Source organism: Bos indicus x Bos taurus, chromosome 3 (assembly GCF_003369695.1).
Source record: "Bos indicus x Bos taurus breed Angus x Brahman F1 hybrid chromosome 3, Bos_hybrid_MaternalHap_v2.0, whole genome shotgun sequence".
Lineage (NCBI taxonomy): Eukaryota > Metazoa > Chordata > Mammalia > Artiodactyla > Bovidae > Bos > Bos indicus x Bos taurus.
The window spans coordinates 104603819-104630879 of NC_040078.1; the positions used below are offsets into that span (position 1 = coordinate 104603819).

General features: G+C 48.0%; 1 protein-coding gene across 3 annotated transcripts in view; it reads left to right on the plus strand.

Annotated features, from left to right (window-relative positions):
- HIVEP3 (human immunodeficiency virus type I enhancer binding protein 3) overlaps positions 1–27061 on the plus strand; it is a 564447-nt gene that overhangs the window by 364189 nt on the left and 173197 nt on the right. For all 3 annotated transcript variants that reach the window (XM_027537630.1, XM_027537632.1, XM_027537629.1), the window contains one exon: positions 19508–19588. The gene's annotated coding sequence lies outside the window, so the exon portion shown is untranslated. The remainder of the gene's footprint in view (positions 1–19507; positions 19589–27061) is intronic.

Here is a 27061-nt window from a genome sequence, read left to right on the forward strand (position 1 = left end):
GATGTCTGACCCTGCTGGGCTTCCGCAAACTGCTTTGCTCACGTCTTCTCATCCTTCCCCAACTCTTCTCAGCTCCACACAAGTCTTCACTGCCCATAGGAGAATGCAGACTCTGAACCTGGAATTCATGGCTCTCTGTGACCTAGCCCTGCCGTGATCGCCAATCTGCTTTTTCCCAGCTCTCCTAGGAGAGGTCTCAGCTGCAGTGTGGTCCAAGAACTACTTTCTCCAATGCACTAGACCAGTCCTCTCACCAAACTCTGCTTGTTTGTGCTATATTGTCTGCCCAGAATGCTCTCCACTGCTCCTCCTCCAGGAAGCCCTCCCTGACCACACCCACCCAGAGACCTGTCCCTTGTCTGGGCTTCTCCAGCTCTCCTAGACTTGCTTGCTTCTAGAGGATGCTCGAGAGTCAATATGTAGCTATTCCCTACATGGTGGGTGCCCCTCCCCTATGGGAAGCCCCATAGGCAGGAAGGGGAAAGGACTTGTTCCCTCTGTCCATCCTGGGCTTGATCAAATGAGGTCATGGGTGCGCCTTTAAGCTGTAAAGTCCTGTCCCACCTTGGCCCAGGCCCCTTTATCTCTTACCTTAACTCTTCCACCAGCATCTCTGTGGGCCTCCCTGCCTCCAGTTCACATGGCCCATCTAGCATCCCTGCTGAGCTAGACACGGGGCCCTTCTGAAACACCAATCTGATCATTTCCCTTCTCCAGTGACTCTCCTTGCCAGTAGCTTCTGGCCCCATGAGCTTGTCCCCTGCTCTCAGACCCTCCTCCTTGCCTTTGTTCAAGTCATCCCTCTGCCCAGAATGTCTTTCCTTCTCCTTCTCCTCCTTGTTCTATGAGACCATCCCCTTCCTCCAGAATTCCCTGACCCTCCAGGCACATCCAGCCACCCTGAGGGCCTCCGTGACCATCTCTGTGTGATGGCACCTCCCCAGCTGTGCCTCATTCCTCATTCATTCGCACAGATGCCTCCATGGTCTTCAGAATTGGCTTGAAGAGAGAAGTGCTAAAGTAAGAGTTTCTCCTGGTGGGAGGTGTGATCCACTGAAGATATTCTGTGAGCCAGGCCTGGTGCTGTATAAACTCCAGTTTACTTAGGCCCACCTGCTGTCCTGAAAAAAAAAATCACTGTCTTTTTACCTATGGCAGGACTGAGGTCCAGAGATGCTGAGGGCCTGGCTCGAGGTCATGCAGCAGATGTGGCACAGGGATCCTGGTTGACTGATTTCACAGTTCCCTCCAAAGTGCATGATCGTGACAGAGGTAAAAATAACAGATCTCTTTCCAAAACGTAACTGTTAATGAACTACCTGGGGATTTGGGCTGTCTGGTTCCTCCATGTCTCCCAGGGGTGCGTCCATCTCAGCCCTGACAAGCATCTGGCTGGTGTACAAGGGGCCACAGTCCCCATCCACCTTCCTGTCGACTTGGTCAGGCTTGCTCTGGGATCCTCCAGGTTACCTAGGCCCAGGCTCCAGACCAAGGTTAGACCTAAGGTGTCTCTGCAGGACTCCTCAGAGAGCCAGGGCCACCCTGTGCCCATGTCTGCCCAAGCCTGATATCCATGTTGCAGATCAATAAATCTGTCTCTTGCTCTTCTCTCCCGACCATCTGTTCTCCCTGGTGGTCCCCAGGGAGTCTGCCAGGCTGGCTGCTATCTCCCAGGTTGGAGGGAAGAAGCTATTTTGGGGCCATCTGTTTGAGAGGTGCCTCCGGCTGGGGTTCCACAGCTGAGGGAAGCTGCCCAGGCAGTGGGGGGCTGTCAGGAGGGGACAGCAATCTGAGAATGAGAACCACCTTTATCTTTAGGCTTGGGGCCAGGCCATGCCAGCTCTCCCTTGACTCGGGCAGACCTGTGAGATCCCAGGCCTGGCTGAATCTTGGACATGTCACGGGGGCAGCTGGTGCCAGAGGGAGTGGTGAAGACAGTCTAAATGCTGTCTCCCCTCTCCTCCCCACCCCCTCCCTCTTTTAAAACACATACACACACCCTTAAAATTGGGTTGCCAGTGACAACCTGGCATATCATCATCTTTTTATATTATTCTTAGCCCCTCTGTTGCCATAGCAACCGAACAATGCTTTTAAATATAGCAGTTAATTTTTTCAGCTCCAGAAACAAAGTTCTGGTGCTGTCCAGAAGGCCGAGGACTGGTTTATTTCCTTGGGACAGAGTCCTTCAGACTCATCTCACCGGATGTCAGCCCCAGAGTGTAAGCTGGGGCTGGCTGTCCTCCAGCTGGCAGGAACCCTCGCTGTGTTCCCTCACCTGGTGACCCTTCAGAGTCAAGGTGTAGCAGACAGAACCCAGGTCCTTTCTATAGCCCCTCAACCCCTGAGACCCTCACTTTTCCTCTTTATGCCTCAGTTTCTTGAGCTGGGTAATGGGGGGGATGCTATATGCTTCCCAGATTTCAGTGGGGCTTAGAAGGATCTAAAGGAGGTGCAGATGGCCCTGGGAGATACTCAGTAAATCATCTGTGCTTCTTTTCCTTTCTCCTTCCCTTCCCCCATCCCTTTTCTTCCTTTCTCTGTTTCTGTCCTTACCTCCCTCTCTTTTGCATTTTTCTCAACCCCTACTCTCCACTGCTTTGAATTATTGATGTTAAATTCCCAGCCAGTAACATCAGAGGGTTAAAATCCATAACCAGCCTTCCTCTGGCCTCCCCTCGGATCGACCCTCCCTCCGTGGGCTGGTGAGCTCATCAGAGTCATTAATCATACATCATGGCTTGAGAACCCAGGGCCCTGTGGTCCAGCTGCTGAGCAATCCCGGGCAGGAGGCAGCCCAGGCAGGATGTCTTATGGAAGGGCCGGGCTGGCTCTGAAGCCTCGGGCAGAGTAAGATACCGTTAGTGGGAGGTTACCTGGGAAGGGGGGCTGACCACTGGTGGAGGGGCTACATGAGAGAGTGCTCCCTGGCCCAGTAGCAGGAAGTGTTATTTCCAGGTGCCCTTGACTCCTGACTTACTCCCACCATCATCTCAAACCTCTCCCCAGACCCTCTCCCAGGCTTGCTCACCACCCACTCACCTCTCTGTATTCCAGAGTTCAGCATGGCAGGGCTTTGAACAACAGGCATCAATGTTTCTGATGCTCAGAAGCAGTCAAAATATGGTAGGGACTGCCCATCAGGGAGTAAGTTTCCCATCATTGGAGAGGTCAACTAGAAGAGGTTGCCCAGGGGTCAGGACGTTGTGGAAAGGATTGTAGTACCAGGTTACAAGTAGAATAAACTCTGCCCTCAACCTATGATCCTATAATGAAAACAATAATATTAAAATCACCTTATAATTTTGCAGAACCTTTGCACTGATTATTATCCTCATTCATAATTTAAAAAAAAATAAAGTTAACTTGCCCAGTGTCATTAGGCTGATAAGAAGCTGACTCTGAATCTGCTTGTCTATCTTCCTCATGATTCTTCAAGTTCAGTTTTCCATGCTGGAAGCTGCATGGTGGGGGGTGTTGATGGAGCAGTGCTGAGTGTGGCTTTAAGCTGAGTCCCCAGCCAGTGGTGTGGAGACATGCAGGAGCCAGAGGCTGCTCCGGGTGCTGGAGATCTTTTTCTCCAGCTGGGACCAACAGCAGACGCAGGAAGAGACCATGAGTGCTCTCGGGGTTGTGGGAGCCTTGAGGAGGGACAGATGCTCTGGGATGCAGCCCAGGCACAGGTTGTGAGGGGGCAACTGTAGGAAGGGAAGGTGGCCGCCCTCTCTAGGCCGCTGTGGGCCACAGATTCTTGTGGACATTTAGCACCTCACTTTATTTAATCCCCCTCTGCTCTGTGAGTGCAGTACAACAGCCGGTTTTGACAGATGCTGTGCTGAATTTGTCAAGGTCATACAACTCAGAAGTGCAGGCACCATGTGTGTCTGACACCAAGGCACCACTGACATCAGTGGGAGGTGACAGGGGGAGGGGCAAGCCTATGGTGTCTGGATGGCCCAGGGTCTGGCTGTCAGTCTTCATTGTCTCAGATGTGGGCGACTGGTGAGCCAGGAGGTGGTGACCGAACGGGCCTGGCCCCCACCCGGCACAGCTGCATGGCACTTTCCCCAACCCCGGGGCAGGATAGAGGTGGGGAAAGCGGTTGTGGGCACAGAGGGCATGCTACGCCCTGGAGAGGAGACCTGGGGCAGTTTCTGAGTCCATGGCTGGTCCTCTGTGACCCCTGAGGCAGGTTATCTCTGGGCCTTGGTTCCTTCACTCCAAAGGCAAAGTATTCACTACCCTGTGTATTTCTTGTGCTCAAGTTCATTTTTCATGGTTGGCATCAATCTGACTGTCTCTACTGAAACATCAGCCACAGCAGGTGCCTACTCTTCCCGTATCCTGGGGTTGTTTTCTCTGTAGCACCCTGACATTCTATCATATTCCTCTTCATTTATCTGACTACCTTTCTCTGCTGTGAAACTGTACATCCCACGAGGGCTGGGACTGAACTTTATTCAGGGCTGTGTCTCCAGTACCTAAGCAGCGCCTGGTACAGACAAGCCCAGGCACATAGTGAATGAATGAACGAATGCTTGACCACGTGATCAGGGTGGCGTCCCTCCTTCCTGCTTCGCCGGCTCTGTCCGTGCCTTCTCCTGGCAGTTGTCGCAGGGCACAGGGTTTGCATATGTGCCTTCTGTCTCCCCTACGCTGTCAGGTTCCTGGGTCTGAGCACAGAGCCAAGCCTAAAAGAGGTGCTTGATGAACGTTCGTGGAAGCGCTGAATGGAAGCCTTCCCCCCGCCCAGGTGTCAGTTTCCCTATTTGTAGACTGTGAGGGTGCTCAGAGGCCTTTTAAGCGCCCTCCCTTGGTGACAGTCCGGGATTTGTCACCTGTTGGCTGGCATTTCTGCACCTGCCCTTGGGTGTATTTGCTGCCCCAGTGCTTGTCCTGACCCTCCAGGGTTGGTCACTGGCCAGAGCCTGACTTCCCCCTGTTGAGCAATTAAAACCCCAGAATAGCCTTTTGTTCAGAAACAGGTGCCTGGACCCTGTATTTATCTCCAGCGTGCATGCCTAGTGTTCTTGGGGCCCTGCCAGCCATGTGGTGGGCATCACTGGGACCACGCGGACTTCTCAGCCCCAAGAGGCCACCCCTGGCATCAGCAGACAGCCAGGGCCAAGAGGAGTGTGCACCCCTGAGAGCCAGGCACTTGTGGAAGGCATCTCATGTCTCTCAGGAAGGCTTTGCAAGGTTGGTGTCATCAGCCTCATGTCACAGATGGGGCTCGAACACTGAGAGCGGCACCCTCCCTGTGGATGTGCCTCAAGCTCACAGAACACGAAGGGACAGGACTGGGGTCCGAACACAGGGCCATCAAGCTTTTTCACTGTCCTGCTTGGCTTTCCCTGGTTGGTGGGTGCCATCAACACCCTGAAGCTATAGCCCAGTGACCACGGGTGAGTGGGTAAGAGAGGGGACCAACTCATGGATATACTCGTGGGGTCTACATTTGCAAGTAACCAGACTTGGTTTTTGGTCTCACCTCTTGCCCCACCTCCATGCCCTCTGTGTGTTCTTCCAGGTCCTGTGAAATCTCACATCCTCTCTGAAGGACATGACAGCAATCTAAAATGCTAGGGAGACAGACGCCTGGGACTTGAGATCAACCACGCCCATGGGGCTGGGCAGGCACTCAGGGCCAGCCCAGGGGTTGGCAGAGGGAAAACCCAGTCCAGGCCTGCAGCAGGGACCAGAGAAACTGCCAACGTGGGCTGTCAAGGGGACATCCAGGCACTGCCACTTACCAGCCAGGTGACCTTTGGTAAGCTGGCCTTCAGCTCCCTTTTCTATAAAATGGGACGAATGATAGCAACTGCCAGATGGGGCCCTCTTTGGGGATTTGATAAAGTGATCCCTGCAAAATGCTCAGATGGGCACCTGGCAGGGAGCACGTGCTTTACAACCACTGCTGACACTGCCGTCTCACCACCCTTCTGAGCAGTCTTAGCACCGGGCTCGTGGGGCTGCAGCTGGGAGCTGAGCCAAGGCTGAGAAGTAAGGTGTGTTGGGTCTTGGGAGCAAGGCGAGGCCAGTTTCAGAAATAGAGCACAGTGTTAGGGCAGGAAAGTGTGAGCCAGGGTTTCCTTAGATGATACTCACAATGGGGTGGAACAAGGGGTGGGACTAAGCTTTCAGGTGTTTCAGGGGACCCAGTTGTTGGAGGAGGAGAGATGAGGGGGAGGAGTCAGCCTTCACTCCAGGCTGAGGTAGGGGCCATTCCATCTGGCTCTGAAGAGTTAACTTACCATTTCACACGTGCTTGTCCTTTTGAAGCTGAACCATGGAACATGCAAGCTGGCAATGTCATTGACCACCCAGGGTCACACAGCAGGTTAAGAGCATGCCCCTGTTCTCTGTGCTTCTGTTTCCCCTTTGGCACTCCAGATGACCTTTTTAGGATCTTTGCAGCCAGGAAAATGGCCCCTAAAGACTTTCTGTGGTTTGTTCAGTGCTGGGTCAGGGTGGTGGGAGCTCTGAAGACATAGATGAGGATGCAACGGGAGGAAGCGCCTGATCCCTGGCTGATGCATGAAGAACAGGATGGCGGGAAGAGCGTGGTCCATCTGCTGGGCCTTCAGACCAGAACAGGGTTGGCTCTCCAAGGCATGAGGTTGCTTACATACTGGCAGAAGCAGAGTGGCATAAGCTAGAAGTCTCACCGGGGATCTCCCAGCTCCTGATGGAAGTTGCTTCCTGAACTCAGCCTCTGTTAGTCCCTGCCTCCCCTGCTTCTCTTAGGCGCCATCCATCCAAGCTGCCAGTCCAATGCCTGAGCCAAAGCCAGTAGGGGTACCCAGGGGGCTGGCCTGGAATTGGCATGGTTGCCCTGAGCTCTGCATCTGGCATTCCTGGGGGTGGAGGTGGTGAAAGGGGAGTATTTACGGAGTTTCAGCCTCCACTAAACTCTGCCCTGCTGGTGACTCTATATAACTGGGTGTGTTTCTTTCTGCCTCTGCTTCCCTGTCTTAACCTTCAATTCCCTGAAAGGGTCAAAGACCCATTTGAACTTCATACCATGAGACTCTGGCTAGTTCTTACTATTCCATCCAAACCATACATTGAGTTGGATCTTATTCATTATGCCCTCAAGCTTCTGGCTGGGTTCTTGCCCCAAACAAAGAAGATGGCCAGGAAATGGCACTGTCATTCTTCTAACTTCAGAGACTGTCACTGCCAGAGGCTACCCATACTTACCCATAAGTGGCCCCCCTTGGACCTACCCACCCTCTGGATACTCCCTTCCCCAGGCTTCCTCCTGCCACTGGCCCTTGATGGTACAACCCCAGCCCTCTGGTAGGTACATGCTCTCAGATATGAAGTTCTAGCTGGGTACAAGGATGCTGTGGGCTGCAGATAACAGAAACCCAACTGCAGGTGGCTACCAGGGAAGCCCCAGCTTAATACAATGGAGTATTACTCAGCCATTAAAAAGAATACATTTGAATCAATTCTAATGAGATGGATGAAACTGGAACCTATTATACAGAGTGAAGTAAGCCAGAAAGAAAAACACCAATACAGTATACTAACGCATATATATGGAATTTAGAAAGATGGTAACAATAACCCTGTGTACGAGACAGCAAAAGAGACACTGATGTATAGATCAGTCTTATGGACTCTGTGGGAGAGGGAGAGGGTGGGGAGATTTGGGAGAATGGCATTGAAACATGTATAATATCATGTATGAAACAAGTCGCCAGTCCAGGTTCGATGCACGATACTGGATGCTTGGGGCTGATGCACTGGGACAACCCAGAGGGAGGGTATTGGGAGGGAGGAGGGAGGAGGGTTCAGGATGGGGAACACAGGTATACCTGTGGCGGATTCATTTTGATATTTGGCAAAACTAATGCAATTATGTAAAGTTTAAAAATAAAATAAAATTAAAAAAAAAAAAATAAAAGGGGTTTATTAACTCCAGAAGCCTAGAGATACGGACAGTTCCAGATTTGAATAACCCAGCAGCCCAGTGATGACAAGGGCCCATCCCTTTCCTGCTTTTCCTGCTCTGCCCACCTTCCCACCGACTCAGCATTCTCTCACCCAGGTCATAAGATGGTCCCAGGGGCCATTTGCAGGCACGATGGTGGATGGTGCAGAAGAGAATCATCTTTTCCAAAATCTCTTTCTTATCCCAGAGATCCTTCTTTTAGCTATAAAATGGGAATAAAAGGCCCCATTAGCCAGAATTGAGTCACATGCCTATGCCCGAACCACTCACGAGAAAGTGAAATGAAACTAGCATCACAGAATTGGACTAATGGTCTACCCTGTGGGCATGGGGAGGGGCTGGCCCCACAAAGGAAGGCTTCTGTATTCCACTTGAACTCTTCCTGTTTGCATTGCATCTTCCAGAGCCCCTGGTCGTAGCCCTTTGTAGCCAGGGAAGCCATTTTGGCTTCTTCCTCTCTGCATCTGTTAGGGCTCTTAGGTGTAAGTGACAGAAGCTGACTTTAGACACCTCAAGTGAAAAAGGAGTAAGTTGGAAGGATAATGAGACTTTCACAGAATTTGTAGGAAGGCTGGAGAACCAGGCTCAGAAAAGGATCCAGGGCTCCCTGGAGGAGCAGAAAACAGGAACGAATCACTGGCGGTCCTGTCCTGGCTGCAGAGATGGAAGATTCAGAGGCATGGGAGGAGCAAACAAAATACCTAGCTGAGCCTCACATCATCCCTTGGGCTGCAGGGAGCCTTGCCTACCTGTCCATCAAGAGCAGGAGAACTCATTCCTCCAAAATGAAATCAGTGCTATTGCAGAAGTAGGGAGTGGCCAAAACCCAGCAAATGTCCACAGTAGCCCGTGATGCCTGACCCTAAGCCAAAGCAGAGATGGCACGCTTCATGTCCCTCACGTGGAGTAAAAGCTACATGACCTTAACTGCATGGGGATGGCCACTCAGAGCAGGAGACACATGAGCACCCCGTCACAACAAAGGCAGCCCCCTCTGACGTCACCCTGACAAGCAGAGGATTCTGTCAAGTCATTCTAGAGGCAACCTGAGACACTCACCTGAGGGATGGCTGCTCCTGGCTCCTCCCAGCTGCTCTCCAAATTCTTCTACTCGTCAATTACAGGGAACTGGTGACAGCCCCAGAACATCCCTGAGACTTTCCTCAAAACTGCATAATTCAGAAGTCCATGCCCGGGTTAACCAAACTCCAGGAAGGATGGGTTACAGGCTTGGCCAGGTCCCTTGGGCCAAATAGCAAACTATGATGGAGCATCTACTATGGGGCAGGTAAGGCGGTAAGCACTTGGCAGACACTATTTCGTTTAATCCTCCCAACTGTTCTATCATATGGCTACGATTTTCCTTTTCTACAGGTGAGGGAACTGAGGCTTGGGAAGAGTTGATGATTTTCCCATGGGCAAGTCAGTAGCAGAGGAGGATTCAAATCTGATCCAGAGCCCCCTCTTTACCACTTCAATATACTGTCCCACATCCTGTTGCTAACTATGTTTTGTTCTTCAGGTTTCAAACAGAAATGAGATTGTAACCTTGGTTCATATATTTGTCCTCTAGGCTTATCCACCCGCCAAAGACCCTCCTCCTCGCTTGTTAGAGCCTCAGATGGCTCCAGAACTGCCACTCCAGAATGCCGAGTCCTTCCCTACCCAACCCAACACCCGTAACGAAAGCACAGTTATGACGTGTGCTTTTTAACATCCCCAGTGAAACCTCGTCTTTGTGCTCGTAGTTGTGTCTTCTGCAGGACAGGGCTCTGCCTTCTGTGAGCACAGAGCATCCTTTCTGCTGCCCTCACCAGTGCCCTCAACCTGGCAAAGGACCAGGGGCTGTACAGGTCTCCAAGGGGTGGCGAATGGAGCCATTTGCCAGCTGGGCTCCAAGAACACCTAGAGGTGACACAGAACCCCATTCAGGGGCACTCTTGGAGAAAGTTGTGAGGGTGACCTAAAACATGCCCTACTCAACTTCTACCAAGGCACCTCATCTTTATCTATTTTACACACTGGTCTTCAATGTAAGTTTTGTTTTCTGAGAAAAAAATTCTCTGCAGAAAGTGTATGCATTTATTGGATCCATTAATGCTATTCCCCACAAGATTCCACAAGTTCTTCCTTGAGCTATAAACTCCTATATCACCCTGGCCACTAGAATTGTCTTAGCTTAGCATTTTCTCTTTGACATCATTTGAAGGTCAATACTTGAAGAATAGTCATATATGCATGGAATACCGCAGTACATTAGTAAAGAATAAAGTTGTGCGCTGTTTTTTTTTGATACCCTTGACACAAAGACCCTGTTGACCAAGTCTTTCAGAAATCTGGGCCAGGAGGATTGTATTTCTGTAGTTCTCTGGCTCCTTCTTAACCACTGATGATAAAACCCATCTTGTTTCACTCCTTACCTTGGCTACTAGGATGCCCAGAGCTGAGATGTTCAACTATGCATCTCTCTTTTTAAAAGGTGATTTTTCCATCGTATGATACTTGTGTGTTTCCTAAGAATTAGAAAGTAAAGACAAGTACAAGGAAATAAAAAGCATAAATCACTTACTGTGTTTCTATCCCCCCAAAACTGTTAATAATTTCATCTATTTTTCTGAGTTTTTTATGTTCAGTTTTCATGTGGTTTTGTTATATAGGGTTCTTTTTACATAGGCAAAATCATCCTGTATATAAAACTCTGTAGGTTGCTTTTATCAACCTGAATTGAAAGATAATCATGTTTTTAAAGGATGCAGAATATTTCATCAAGTAGGTCAGTCAGTCAGTTCAGTTGCTCAGTAGCGTCCAGCTCTTTATGACCCCATGGACTGCAGCACACCAGGCTTCCCTGTCCATCACCAACTCTCGGAGCTTGCTCAAACTCATGTCCATCGAGTCGGTGATGCCATCCAACCATCTCAGCCTCTGTTGTCCCCTTCTCTTCCTGTCTTCAATCTTTCCCAGCATCAGGCTCTTTTCCAATGAGTCAGTTCTTTGCATCAGGTGGCCCACATAATGGAGCTTCAGCTTTAGCGTCAGTCCTTCCAATGAATATTCAGGACTGATTTTCTTTAAGATTGACTGGTTTGCTCTCCTAGCAGTCCAAGGGACTCTCAAGAGTCTTCTCCAACACCACAGTTCAAAAGCATACGTTCTTCACCATTCAGCTTTATAGTCCAACTCTCACATCCATACATGACTACTGGAAAAACCATAGCTTTGACTAATGGACCTTTATTGGCAAAGTAACATTTCTGCTTTTTAATATGCTGTCTAGGCTGATCATAGCTTTTCTTCCAAAGAGCAAGCATCTTTTAATTTCATGGCTGCAGTCACCACATGCAGTGATTTTGAAGCCCAAGAAAATAAAGTCTCTCACTATTTCCATTGTTACCCCATCTATTTGTCATGAATTGATGGGATGGGATGCATTGATCTTAGTGTTTTGAATGTTGAGATTTAAGCAAGCTTTTTCACTCTCCTCTTTCACTTTCCAAGAGGCTCTTTAGTTCTTCTTTGCTTTCTGCCGTAAGGGTGGTATCATCTGCATATCTGAGGTTATTGATATTTCTCCCATCAATCTGATTCCAGCTTGTGCTTCATCCAGCCCAACATTTTACATGATGTACTCTGCATATAAGTTAAATAAGCAGGGTGACAGTATACAGCCTCGATGTACTCCTTTTCCAATCTAGAACCAGTCCATTGTTCCTTCTCTGGTTCTAACGGTTGCTTCTTGACCCTCATACAGATTTCTCAGGTGGCAGGTAAGGTGGTCTGGCATTCCCATCTCTTTAAGAATTTTCCACAGTTTGCTGTGATCCACACAATCAAAGGCTTTGGCATAGTCAATAAAGCAGAAATAGATGTTTTTCTGGAACTCGCTTGCTTTTTCAATGATCCAGCAGATGTTGGCAATTTGATCTCTGGTTCCTCTGCCTTTTCTAAATCTAGCTTGAACATCTGGAAATTCTTAGTTCATGTACTATTGAAGCCTGGCTTGGAGAATTTTGAGCATTATTTTGCTAGAGTGTGAGATGAGTGCAATTGTGTGATAGTCTGAACATTCTTTGGTATTGCCTCTCTTTGGGATTGGAATAAAAACTGATCTTTTCCAGTCCTGTGGCAACTGCTGAGTTTTCCAAATTTGCTGGCATATTGAGTGCAGCACTTTCACAGCATCATCTTTTAGGATTTTAAATAGCTCAGCTGGAATTCCATCACCTCCACTAGCTTTGTTCATTGTGATGCTTCCTAAGGCCCACTTCTCTTTGTATTCCAGGATGTCTGGCTCTAGGTGAATGATCACACCATCGTGGTTATCTGGGTTTGAAGATTTTATTTGGATAGTTCTTCTGTATATTCTTGCCACCTTTTCTTAATATCTTCTGCTTCTGTTAGGTCCATACCATTTCTGTCCTTTATTGTGCCCATCTTTGCATGACATGTTCCCTTGGTATCTCTAATTTTCTTGAAGAAATCTCTGGTCTTTCCCATTCTGTTATTTTCCTCTATTTCTTTGCATTGATCACTGAGAAAGGCTTTCTCCTTGCTATGGAGCTCTGCATTCAAATGGGTATATCTTTCCCTTTCTGCTTTGCCTTTAGCTTCTCTTCTTTTCTCAGTTCTTTTTAAGGCATCCTCAGACCACCATTTTGGTGTTTTGTATTTCTCTTTCTTGGGGATGGTCTTGATCACTGCCTTGTGTACACTGTCATGAACCTCCATCCATAGTTCATCAGGCACTCTGTCTATCAGATCTAGTCCCTTGAATCTATTTGTCACTTCCACTGTATAATCATAAGGGATTTGATTTAGGTCATATCTGTATGGTCTAGTGATTTCCCCTACTTTCTTCAATTTAAGTCTGAATTTGGGAATAAGGAGTTCACGATCTGAGCCACAGTCTGCTCCCGGTCTTGTTTTTGCTGACTGTATAGAGCTTCTCCATCTTTGGCTGCAAAGAATATAATCAATCTGAGTTTGGTGTTGACCATCTGGTGATGTCCATGTGCAGAGTCTTCTCTTGTGTTGTTGGAAGAGCATGTTTGCTATGACCAGTGCATTCTCTTGGCAAAACTCTGTTAGCCTTTGACCTGCTTTGTTTTGTACTCCAAGGCCAAATTTGCCTGTTACTCCAGGTATTTCTTGACTTCCTACTTTTGTATTCCAGTCCCCTATAATGAAAAACACATCTTTTTGGGGTGTTCTAGAAGGTCTTGTAGGTCTTCATAGAACCGTTCAACTTCAGCTTCTTTGGCATTAGTGGTTGGGGCATAGACTTGGTTTACTGTGATATTGAATGGTTTCCCTTGGAAACAAACAGAGATCACTCTGTCGTTTTTGAGATTGCATCCAAGTACTGCATTTTGGACTCTTTTGTTGACTATGAGGGCTACTTCATTTCTTCTAAGGGATTCTTGCCCACGGTTGTAGATATAACGGTCATCTGAGTTAGATTCACCCATTCCAGTCCATTTTAGTTCACTGATTCCTAAAATGTCGATGTTCACTCTTGCCATCTCCTGTTTGACTACTTCTAATTTCCCTTGAATCGTGAACCTAAGATTCCAGGTTCCTATGTAATTTTGCTCTTTATAGCGTCAGACTTTACTTCCATCACCAGTCACATCCACAAATGGGTGTTGTTTTTGCTTTGGCTCCATCTCTTCATTCTTTCTGGAGTTATTTCTCCACTGATCTCCCATGGCATACTGGGCACCTACCCACCTGGGGAGTTCATCTTTCAGTATCCTATCTTTTTGCTTTTTCATAATGTTCATGGGGTTCTCAAGGCAAGAATACTGAATGGTTTGCCATTCTCTTCTCCAGTGGACCACGTTTTGTCATAACTCTCCACCATGGCCATCTTGGGTGGGCCTACGCAGCATGGCTCATAGTTTCGTTGAGTTAGACAAGGCTGTGGTCCACGTTGCCTGCTTCTGTTAGGTCCATACTATTTTCGTCCTTTATTGTGCCCATCTTTGCATGAAATTGTTTCCTTGGTATCGCTAATCTTCTTGAATAGATCTCTAGTCTTTCCCATTCTATTGTTTTCCTCTATTTCTTTGCATTGTCACTTAGGAAGGCTTTCTTATCTCTCCTAGCTCTTCTTTGAAACACTGCATTCAGATGGATATATCTTTCCTTTTCTCCTTTTCCTTTCATTTCTCTTCTTTTCTCAGCTATTTTTAGGGCCTCCTAATACAACTATTTTGCCTTTTTGCATTTCTTCTTGGGGATTGTTTTGATCGCCACCTCCTGTACAATGTCATGAACCTCTGTCCACAGTTCTTCAGGCACTCTATCAGATCTAATCCCTTGAATCTATTTGTCACTTCAAGTAGATCAGGGGTCAGCAAACTTGTTTTATAAAGGGCCAGATAGTAAATAATTTAGTCTTTTGGGCTTATACTGTTTATGTCCCACTGCATCATGAATACTTTTTATTTCTTATTTACTGTAGTCAAACTCCAAATGGTTTTATTTTATTATTTATTTCTAAAAAAAAAAAATCTACAAAAAGAGAAATAAAGAATAGCAAATAAAGAACTTGGACCATCTTGTTTTGCCAAAATGATGTATGATGATACTCTTTAATATTTTTTATTGTTTGTGTGTCAATGTTTGAGTTGAGGTTTACTATGTTAAAATTCTTGTGAACACTTCAAATAAAGTTTTTTTTCTTATTAAAAAAAAAAAAGAATAGCAAATAAACAAGCAAAAACTTTTTAAGAACCTGTCAATACAATTTTATTCAAAGACAAAAAATATATTGACTTCTGTTAAGTCACTGTGGTTTTAGAAAATTAAAAATACAGTTTCAGTATGATACCATAATACCATCTATGAATGTTTTTTTTTAAAGAGAGGGAGTTTGGATCCAGTGTACAGTACCGGGTGGGCCTTCAAAACGGAATTGATGATGAATGAATGGGTGGAACTATGAAGTCATACAGCTCCAGCTTCATCACTTGTTAGTTATATGGCCTTGGACAGAGCACCTCCCTCCCCACAGTGCTTCAGCGTCTTTCTCTGCAAAACAGGTTCACTGAATAAGAATATTTACCTAGTGCTCACAGGTGAGAAAAGGGAGGCATGGGTGATTGACTAGTTTGTTCAGGGTCTTATAGCTGGTCCATGGAGACCTCCAGGTGCCCACCTGCAGGCTTGCTGTGAGGATTACATGAAATCAAGATTGTAAAATTTCTGGCTCAACAAATGCCCATTCCTTCCCATAAGCAGGCCAACTGGTGAGCCTGGGGGTCTTGAACAGGGAAACTGAGCACAGCAGGGTCTGCACCCCCATAGGGACTGGGACACAGTGACTGTGAGATACTTGCACTGGTGCTTGGGAGGGGCACCCCAGGTGGATTCTTTGGAGACCACCTTTCCCAGGGGACCGTTTCCAAGGAGCCATGTCACCTCCATGGAGCCCAATCTGCGCTGGGACCAAATAGAGAATTTGCCTTTTCTCAGCAGCCTTTTGGCCAAGGGTGCAGCTAGCCTTAGCAGAGGAATGCAAAGCCCACATGAGGGAGAGCATGGTAAGAACAGCACTTGGCATAGGATGAACTGGCCCATGGGACGAGTTCATCATGGTCAGCTGCTGTTGACCTTATTGGGCTCGTCTTCAGTATTTCTATGAGCCAGGGCTGGGTATAGGAGGCTTTACCTCCTCCATAGGATATCTGATCAACCCAACTTTCCATCAAGGTAGGTATCCCCATTTTATAGATAAGGAAACTGAGGCGATATTAGGAAGTGAGTACACAACTAGTAGTAACAGAGTGAGTGAGGACTTGAATTTCAATATCTGACTCTAGAGCCCATATTCTTAACTATTATTAGTCATATTTACTGCTCTTCATAAGAGATTCCCTGGTGGTGCAGTGGTAAAGAACCCACCTGCCAATGAGTCTCCAGTTCAACCCCTGGGTCGGAAAGATCCCCTGGAGGAGGAAATGGCAACCCACTCCAGTACTCTTGCCTGAAAAATCCCATGGACAGAGGAGCCTGGTGGCCTACAGTCCATGGGGTCGCAAAGAGTTGGACACGACTGAGCAGCTGAGCGCACAGCACATACACAGCCTGACATGCATTGGACATAAAACCTCTTGAACCAATCTCCTTCCTCCTGGTTTCATCTGACCTAGGAACTCGGGGACCCTAGGTTCTCTGAGACCGGAACTCCAGCTCCCTTTGTGACTGACTTATCCATCCTGGAGGCACAGCTACCGACCTCTTTCCAGGGAGTATTTCATGCATTAACCCATCCAACAAATGTTTTTTAGGGATCTTCTCTGTGCCAGGCCTTGTTTGAGGTGCAGAGCATGCATCACAAATAATAATGATTACAGGACTTTCCTGGTGATACAGTAGTTAAGAATCCACCTGCCAATGCAGGAGACATGGGTTCGATCCTTGGTCTGGAAAGATTCTACATGCTATGAGGCAGCTAAGCCCACATGCAAAAACTACTGAAGCCCACACACCTAGAGCCTGTGTCCTGCAGCAAGAGAAGCCACTGCAATGAGAAGCCTACGCACTGCAACTAGAGAGGAGCCCCCACTCACCACAACCAGAGAAAGCTCATACACAGCAACAAAGGCTCAGTGCCGTCATAAATAAATAACTAAATAATTTAAAATATTAAGATATAAATCTGTATAACATAAAAAGTATTAAAAAAATAATAATGATTACAACTAACCCTTTCTATGTACCAGGTACTGTTCTAGATACTGCACATAAATTAGTCCATTTAACTGTTACAGTCCCGCAGGTAGCTGGAATGAGTTTTCCTTATGGATGAAGAAATCAAGGCCCAGAGAGCTTAAGTGCTCTGTCCAGAGCTCTGTCCAGTGCTCTGTCCATTAGCTCTGTCCACAGCTAATGAATGTCAGAGTCAGGATTTGAACCCAGACCATCTGGGGTCAGCACCCATACATTTAATTGCCCTATACTGTTGTGGCTCTCATAGTCCCTGATTCACGAAACTTCTCATCTTTCTTTTCCAACAGGCATGTTAAAATAGCACCAAAATAACTTAATTCAGTTTCGTTTGCTGAGAAGCAAAGTGGGCAGTGAGAATGAGCAATTCCAGATTTGTAAAGTGCTTGACATCATGGGGCCAGTGGGAAGGAATCAATGTCATGAATGGGACCCTGGTCTACTTTCCACTATGTCCTTGACGGTTATGTGCCCTTTGGCAAGTCTCATCACCTCTCTGAGTCTCCAGTTCTTTATTTACAAAATGGATTGTTCATACCTGTTCTAACTGCCTCCAAGCATTTCTGTGAAGACCAACTGGTGTGCCAGATGGAAGTAAGATTTAAAATAGGGGGGAAAGACACTGGGCAAGGATTTGTTATTGAACCAAATGAGATTTTGGTCAGCTTGATGAATGAATGGATGACTGAAGGTCCTAGCAGACCTGCAGATCGGCTCCCCAGGTAACAAATGGCTCCCTTCAGGAGATCTGTTGGAAGTCTTCAGAGTCTCATCAGGGCTCTGTCCTCCTCTCTCCTTGACCATGTTCCATGCTCCTGGCCCTTGAGTTATTTTGCATCTGATTTTGTGTAAGCCTCCAAGACTGTTTTAGCAAACATTCATTAATGTCTGTTGGGAGAAAAGTCTTGTGCTAGACTCTGTGGGGAGACTGAGATGAATTTGGCATGGTCTCTGCTTGCAGGGACTCAGAGGCTAGGAGGAGAAGTGTAATAATAACAGTAATAATGACCAGCAATTATTAAGCATTTACCAAATCCCAGATATTATGTTGAGTTTTTATACGCATTTACATTGCAGCAATTCCATGAGTTACTAAAACTTGTCCCATTTTTACATGCAGAAACAGATTTAGACAGGTTAAGTACCTTACTCAGTTTCACACAGCTCTGAAATTATAGAGCAGCACATGACTTTGAGAAAGAAAATGTGCATACACATCTCTCTATTATAAGGTGGAGACTACAGAGTATCCTGCTGGAGGGGCAAGGACAGGCCTCTTGGGGCTCAGCAAGAGACGGAAAGGATGATGTGATGGTGGCGGTGGTGGTCTGACAATGAGGATGTTCACAACGATGGTGGTGATAATAAAGGCAATGATGATGATGAGGGTGATGGTCGATGATGATGCTAATCCTCTGGTGCCCATCTGTTGAGCTTCTGCTTTATGCCAGGCCCTGACCTGGGTGCTTTCTATCTCATTTTATCCTATTATGACTTCCCAGGGTCAGAGTGATCATCTCCACTTTACTCATAAGGACTTTGGGCTAGAGACAGGCCACGTGGCCTGCGAGGGCTCGCATCCAGTCTGTACTGGGTTGGAGCTTAAGGACCCCACCATGCAGAGCCACTGCTCTTTCTCCTACCTGGACCCCTAACCTGTCGCCCCAGAGCCAGGCATCCCAGAGATGCCCCTTAAATACCCATTGAACAAATATTGAATGAATGGATCTCCCAGGGGTCAAAGCATGGTTAAACATGGAAGACAGAAATAACATGTGTCAAGTGTGGATAACCGTTATTTAACTAGTAGTGGTGCTGTGATCACTAAAAAACAAGTTAATTGCAAGGCGTTATGTTTTTGTAGGGCTTTCCTGGTGGCGCCAGTGGTAAAAACCCACCTGCCAATGCAGGAGACGTAAGAGATGCAGGTTCGATCCCTGGGTTGGGAAGATCCCCTGGAGGATGACATGGCAACCCACTCCAATATTCTTGCCTGGAGAATCCCATGGACAGAGAAGCCTGGCAGGCTACAGTCCATAGGGTCTCAAAGAGTCGGGCATGACTGGAACAACTTAGCACATTCCTGTAGCTTTTGTATTTTTTTTTTTTTCAAAGAAGAGATACTAAGGGCACCGTGAAGGGGTGGGGAGTTTTGAGGAATACTTTCACCTGAAAAGGAGTCCTCATGCTAAAATTGATGGGAAGCATCCTGTGGTCCTGCATGGAGTGTAAGGGCTTTGCCCAATGTCTAGCACAGGATCACTCGGAGAGGGGAGCCCACCAGGCTGGGGATTGGGAGCTGTAGCATTTGCACTGGGTGTACAAGTGACTTACGAGACCTGAGCTGTCCCTTTCCATGACTGCTTCCATGAGACCTCACAGCAGCAGTAAGAGATTCCCCAAGTGGCTAGGGAATGCTGGCATGAATGAATGGATAATGGAAGAAAGAATGAATGAGTTACAACGATTGGTGCTCTGGGAGCCCGTGAGGGGAGGTTTTTCTCAAGGAGTGCTTAAAAGTGAGAGTTCCTCCACTGGGAAGCAGAAATAGAACACAGAAGCTCCAGCGAGGGCTGTTGACTCCAGACTTTCAGCTCTGGGAGTGGGGTCAGGAGGCTACGATGGCACCCCCGGGGAGTCTGATCTTGACCCTGGGATGACCCTGTTGGAGAAGGGGTGGTGGCCGGAGCTCAGCTGTGAAGCTCTTCTCAGCGAGGCTGTGCTCACCATGTGGGGATGCATTTTTCAAACTCAAGTGCAAGTTGACAGATGGCGGTGGTATAATATTCTCACATTCTCTGCTTCCCACAGGCCTCCCTCCAGCACAGCCCTGCAAGCTCTTAAAAAGCTCTGACATATCTCGACCATGAGACCACGGCTGGCCCTTAGCAGGTAAGCTCCCCATCACTCCCTCCCACCATGGGACGTGGAGCCATTTCAGCACAACCCTAAGACCATGGGCGTGTGTGTGGCCAGGAGGGAGGTGGGGCTGCCTCCAGCCTTGGCAGGAGAATGGAGCCCCGCACTCTACCAAGACTTCAGGAAAACACTGCCAACTGTCCAGAGTCCTGCAGCTGGCATTTCTACCCATGGCAGCATATGGCGCTAGGAACGTGTCCTGGGAGAGGAGCCAGGGAACTGGTTCTGACACCATGTCAGCCTTCACTACTCAGGAAAATCTCAGACGGAACCTGCCTTTCTTTGTTTCTGTTTTTCTGTGTGAATGTGAGGGAATAGGATTCAGTGAATGGGGCAGGCCAGAAGTCAGCTCTTCCAGGCTCTGATCAAGGCCTTGGGCTGGGAGGAGGGACCACGGGCTCAGCAGTTGTCTGCCACTGCCCTAGGGCTCACCTCCTATTTGATTGTTCCGTGGACCTCCTGCACGTGGAGCCTGGGTTGGGCTTCGCGTGTGCCCTCTGTGTGCATGTGTGCTTTGGGGGCCAGGACCTGTGTCCCTTCCAGCAAACTGTGCTTGAAGTCAAATTCAAAAATGGACAGTCACCAGCCTTGCATGGGCCCTGTCACGGCTGCATAGCACACCATGGTCACTGTAGACTGCAGTGCCCAGATGGGAAGGGCAAAGGCAACCCACACACGCGGAGAGCACGGGCAGGCCTGCAGCAGAGTGTGGGTGTGAAGATCAAGCTGGGTGAAAGACTACAAAGGGTGGGAAAGCAGGTTAACCTAAGAGCAGGGCCTTTCTTTGTGTGGGAGTGAGTGCAAGGCCAAAGCTTATTGGCTGATCCACGAGGAAGCCCAGGAGAGCTGCCCAGGAGATGAGACCAGAGGGCATTGAGGCTCAGAGACAAATAAAGCACATCATTGGTCTGAAAAAGCTCCCCGTCTGAAGGAGGAGACAATGTGTAAATAGCCATGGTAGAGGAAACCTGTGAAGGCGGGAGGGGTCCATTCTGTCTGGGTTTGGTTGTGGGGGTGGTTCAGGGAGGACCATTGGAGGGCAAAACTTGAACTGGGCTTTGAAGGATGAATAGGAGTTCACCAGGCAAGATAGGAAGAAGGGCCTTCCAGGCTAAGGAGACAACACATGCAAAGGTGGAATAACTGGGATTAGCAGGTGCAGAGAAAGAGTAGGGAGAAGTGAGCCTAGGAGAAACAGTTGGGCCTTTGAATGCCAGATTACGGAGCTCAGGTTGGTCCCTATATGATTGAGGAAGGAAAGCAGATGGTCAGTCTGGGGTGCCAGGAGAAGACTCTGGGCCCCAGGGAGAGGCTGAGAGCAGCAAGGAGATGCTTGTGTCAGAACCTTGAACATCAGCCATGGGAGGCCCAGCACAGGAACCCCTCATTAAGCTGTCTGTGTCCCACTGGGGCCCTTCAGATCTCCTAGTGAAAAGCAGCCACAAGGCACCCTGGGGGCCTCTCTGGTGGAGGGCTGCTGGACTTGCCATCAGAACCTCTCTTCTCAACCGACCCGGTTCCCCTCCTCCCCTGCCCCTGAAGAACGCTGGGCCGCCTCCCCCCAGACAGCAGCCCTGTAAGAATGCAGTGTTGGGGCTTCCTTGGTGGCCCAATGGTTAAGACTCCCTAATTCCAATCCAAGGGGTGCTGGCTCGATCCCTGGCTGGGGAACTAAGATCCCGCATGCCATGCAATGCGGCCCAAAATATAAAAAGTGAAAATTTTAAAAATGTAAAAAAAGAACTGTTTGTTTAAAAAAAGAATTCAGGGACTTCCCTGGCAGTCCATTGGTTAAGAATCTGCCTTGCAATGCAGGGGACGTGGATTTGATCCCCGGTCTAGGCAGTCAGATCCCATAGGCCGTGGGGCAACCAAGCCCACATCCCACAGCTAGAGAGTCCATGTGCCAAAACAAAGAACCCCACGCAGCCAAATAAATGAATAAATATTTAAAAGAAAGGAAGAGAGAAAGAATGCAGTACTGTTCCTAAAGCCCTTCTTCCTCAGCCCTCCCCCCTCCACTACATAGCCAGGTGGCTCCCGCCCTAGAGTCGTTTTAGTGTGGCGGGTAACACTCTGCAATTGTGTCGTTTTGCAGTTTCCTCTCTTGGCAGGACTCGAAACGCCTTCACATCTGTTGTCTCCTGGGAGAGACGGAAGAGTAGGCTCTGGGGGCCAGAGCACTGGACTCCAGCCCTGTCTTGTCACTCCCTCGGGGAGCAGTGTAACCGCCTGTGCCTGGGTGTCTTCATCTCCCCCATACCCACCTCCTCGGGTGGTTCCAGAATCAGGGGCCGGAGCTCTGTGAAAGGCCAGCCCGCTGCCCGTCACACGGGACGCTTAACGTTCTGGGCTGCTCCCCCAGCTCCCGTCCCAGCGATGAAGCAGGTGTCCTGGGAAGGCCTGTGGGTTTTCTTGGTTCAAGTGTTCAAGTGTGGCAGTTCTCACCTGTGCCTTCATGGGCAGTCAGACCAATGGACTAGATTTTCCTTTGAAAATTTAGGTTGGCAGAACTTGCCTGACACCTCCTCTGTTCCAGGCACTGGCAGACACTGGGGGCCCCGACGGGAATAAGATGGTCCCTTCTCCAGAAGGGGTGTGTAAACAAATAACAACACCCTGTAAGAAAGGAAAAGCGCTGTGGGAGAGGGGGTGTGGAAGGATCAGTAGGAGTTCATCAGATCAGGAGGACTGTGAAAGGCAAAGAGTGCGCTCCAGGCAAGGGGACCGGTAGGTAGAAAGGCATCGCCATGGGAAAGATCCCGATTGGTGGAGCATCCGTGTTGGTGTTTAGGATGACCTGCCCTGCAGAGCTCCCCAGCTCCCCAACACAGAGAAGCATTCTAGGAAGCCTGGTACCTGCTCCCTTGTCAGCTCAGGAGGGTCGGATCCAGGGCAGGCTTCACAGTTTGAGGAATATCAGTGAGCTCAGAGATATGGCCAGATGTGCCTCCTCTAGGACCCAGGCAGCGAGGAGCTTCCGAGACTTTTCTTGGTTGGAGTTGAGGGCACGTGTTACCCACCAACTCGACAGTAGCCCTGGAGACACTGTTGCTGTGTTTGTGCCAGGGCCTGGGATGGAGATGAATAAATATGGTCCCTGCACCACATACAGGAATATGAGGATGAACAGTCCTCAAGGCCCATATCACATCACTACTGATGCTCTATGGGGCTGTAGAGGAGGGGCAGCTAGAAGGCAGGAGCAGGGGCCATCATGAGGAGGGAATCTGAAAAATATGCTAATAAGAAGAAGAAAAATTATAATGATGAATGATTATTGAGCACTTGCTATGTGCCAGGCACTGCTCTAAGAATATTTTTAAGAGCTAATCCAAGTTTATTTTTATATTAATTTATTTTAATTGGAGGATAATTACTTTACAATACTGTGATGGTTTTTGCCATACATTGACATGAATCAGCCATGGGTGCACATGTCCCCCTATCCTGAGCCCCCCTCCCACCTCCCTCCCCACCCCATCCCTCTGGGTTGTCCCAGAGCACCAGCTTTGAGTGCCCTGCTTCATGCATCGAACTTGCCCTGGTCATTTATTTTACAAATGGTAATCTACACGTTTCAGTGGTGTTCTCTCAAATCATCCCACCCTCGCCTTCTCCCGCAGAGTCCAAAAGTCTGTTCTTTACATCTGTGTCTCCTTTGCTGCCTTGCAATAGAATTGTCGTTACCGAATTTCTAAATTCCATATACATGCATTAATATACAGTATTGGTGTTTCTCTTTCTGACTTACTTCACTCTGTATAATAGGCCCTAAGAATTTTATACAGATTTACACTCTACCTACACAACAGTGCTGTGAGGCAGGTGTCTATCATCCTCTTTTACAGATGAGGAGAACTGATGCAGAGAGGCTGAGTGACTGTCTTGGGCACACACAGCTGGGAAGTGGCCAAGCCAGGCTAAACCTGGGCAGTCTGACCTCAGAGCCCTCACTTGAATGACCTGGTGCAGCCTAAACACTAAGCCTTCTCTAAGAACTCGGCACCGCCAGGGCTGGGACTGTGTCTTGCTCTAATGCACAGTGTCAGTGTTGGTCACTCAGTTGTGTCCGACTCTTTGCCCCACGGGCGGTAGCCCGCCAGCATCCCCTGTCCATGAAATCCTCCAGGCAAGAATACTGGAGTGGGTTGCCATTTCCAGTAGGCACTCAGCAGGGATGTGTCGAGCCCTGAAAGAGCAGGGGCAGTAGAGACAGGGACAGGCGCTGCAGACAGACGTTGTAGCTGGAGCAAAAGCCTCAGATACCAGCACGTGAAGTGGCTTCAAGGTATTTCCAGAGCTGGAACACTGGAAAGCTGGAGGGGGCCAGTGAAGGAATGCAGAGCTTGAGAGTCAGCTTCCCTGGCTGACTCTTCCTGTTTCGAAGACCTGGCACCTGCCTGCCTTCGCCTGCAAACCTTCCCCCCCCAACTGACCCACATGGAGAAAGGGGGGCACCGTGACTTTGTGTCCCCACACCACTCTGTGCACTTGTTCCTTCAAAGGCTCCCAGGGGCTGGGGCGGCCTGCACCACACAAAGGTCTCAGGAAAGACGGTCAAACATATTCCTGTGTGGGATGGCTTACTGAATGCTTGAGGCTTCAGGGAGCTAGTGGTTTTTCTTTTTCTTTTTTTTGCTTTTTAATTTTTATTGGAGGCTAGTTACTTTACAATGTTCTGTTGCTTTCTGCTGTACAGCAAAGTGAATCAACTATATGTATACATATATCCCCTCTTTTGGGACCCTAAATCCTTCCCATTTAGGTCACCACAGAGCACTGAGTAGAGTTCCCTATGCTATACAGTAGGTCCTCATTAGTTATCTATTTTATACATAGCAGTGTATATAGGTCAATCCCAACCCCCCAATTCATCCCGCCCTCCCCCTTTGCCCCCTTGGCATCCATACATTTGTTCTCTACTTCTGTGTCTCTTTTTTTGCTTTGCAAATATGTTTATCTGTGTCATTTTTCTAGATTCCACATAGTTGTGTTAATATACCATATTTATTTTTCTCTTTCTGACTGACTTCACTCTGTATGACAGGCTCTGAGCCCATCCACGTCTTGGCAAATGGCATAATGCTATTCCTTTATATGGCTGAGTAGTATTCCATTGTATATATGGACCACATCTTCCTCTAATGATGGATGTAAAGCTTGTTTCCATGTCCTTACCGGTCAGAATGGCCATCAACAACAAATCTCCAAACCATAAATGCTGGATAGTGTGTGGAGAAAAGGGAACCCTCTTACACTGTTGGTGAGAATGTAGATTGGTTCAGTCACTATGGAGAACAGTGTGGAGATTCTTTTAAAAACTAAAAATATGGAGAAACAGGCATAGAGAATAGACTTATGGACATGGGGAGACTGGAGGAGAGGGAAGAGAGAGGTATGGAAAGAGGAACATGGAAACTTACATTACCATATGTAAAAGAGATAGCCAACAGGAATTTGCTGTATGGCTCAGGAAACTCAAACAGGGGCTCTGTATTAATCTAGAAGGGTGGGATGGGGTGGGAGATGGGAAGGAGGTTCAAAAGGGAGGGGATATATATGTATACCTATATTGCTGATTCATGTCGAGGTTTGACAGAAAACAAAAAAATTCTGTAAAGCAATTATCCTTCAATAAAAAAAAATTTTTTAAGAAAAACTAAAAATAGAGCTACCATATGACCCAGCAATCCTAATCCTGGGAGGAAATCGTAATTCCAAAAGACACATGCACCCCAGCGTTCATTGCAGCTCTACTTACAATAGGGAGCCAGTGTTTTCCACAGGTCCTTCCCTCCAGCTCCCTGGGCTCTGGATAGGAAAGCAGGGCTGGGACTTTGCTCTGTGACTTCCTAGCTGGGTGCTGTGGGGTGATCAATTCTGTGCCTCAGTTTCTATCTCCATAAAGTGGGAGTAAAAACAACAACAGAATTAAAGTGGGCAAGATTTGGGGAAACTCCTATCAGAATGAAGATCAGTGAAAAGTAGTTTCTCAGCATCCTGCTTTGCTTCTGGGACCTCAGTTTCTTCCATAAAAGGAAGACTTGGACAATGTTTCTCTTTAATGCCAGTCAGGCTTGATATTCTGGAATTCAAAGCGATGAACATCAGTGGACTAGATATCTAAACACATTTACATACACGTATGTGCCATACGACTGTGTGTGTGTGTGTGTGTGTGTTAGTCACTCAATCGTGTCTGACTCTTTGCGACCCATAGACTGTAGCCCACCAGGTTCCTCTGTCCATGGGATTCTCCAGGCAAGAATACTAGAGTGGGTTTCCATGCCCTTCTCCAGGGTACCTTCCTGACCCAGGGATTGAACCCGGGTCTCCTTCATTACAGGCAGATTCTTTATAGTCTGAGCCACCAGGGAGTTTATATGACTATAAGTGTATACAATTTAATCACTTTTATAAGTTTAAGATATATGCAAAATAATATTTAATATAAACATATAATGGATGGCGTCTTTGGTTGTGTTTTCCTCTTTTAAAAAAAATTACGTATGTATGTATTTATTTATTTTGGCTGCACTGATTCTTCGCTGCTGTGCGTGGGCTCTCTAGTTGTGACAAGTGGGGGCTACTCTAGTTGTGAAGCATGGGCTTCTCATTGCAGAGGCTCCTCTTGCTGCAGAGCATGAGCTCCAGGGTGCACAGGCTTCAGTGGTTGCCCTGCATGTGGAATCTTCCTGGATCGGGGATCAAACCTGTGTCCCCTGCATTGGCAGGTGGGTTCCTAACCACTGGACCACCAGGGTAGTCCAGTTGTGTTTTCTTCTGATTGAAAAATTAGTATGTATTTGTTGAAAATGTTTTGAAAAGTACAGGAAAAGAAAAAAATTTAGTCACTATTCCATATTTGATACTGCCTCTTGTATATTTAGTAATTCCTCTCCCACCTTTTTTTTCCTATGAATGTACACAGATTTAAAAAAAAAAAAAAAACATGTTTGGGGTTGTACTCTGCATCCTATTTTTCAATTCAAGCCGAGCTGTGGAACCAGGACTCTGGGCAGGACTTCATCCCCATGCCCGAGAGGAAGCGGAGGCCGATGCTGCCACAGCTGTTCTGTGCCCGCTCCCCGGCTCCTGCCCGGGTGGCTGGCTGCAGGCATCTGACCTTCGGATGTTCTGTGTCTCTGGCGGGTGCGCATTTTTACACTAATTTTAGCCTAGCCTCTCAGGCCCACTGGCCTTAGGGGCAGCACATAATGGATGCCTTATGTAGACAGCTGCCAACGGTGCAGGAGGAAGCGTCCCACCTTAAATGTTCCTCCTCGCCGGCCAGTCTTCTGCTGTCGGAGAACAAGCCGGCTCCCTGTTCCTTCTCTCACCAGGAAGGGGCTGATGTTGACGTTCCCAGCCCAGCAGGCCGGACCTGGCGGGCAGGTGGCCCACCGAACACATGAACGATTGCTTCTCTGGACAGGGCCACGT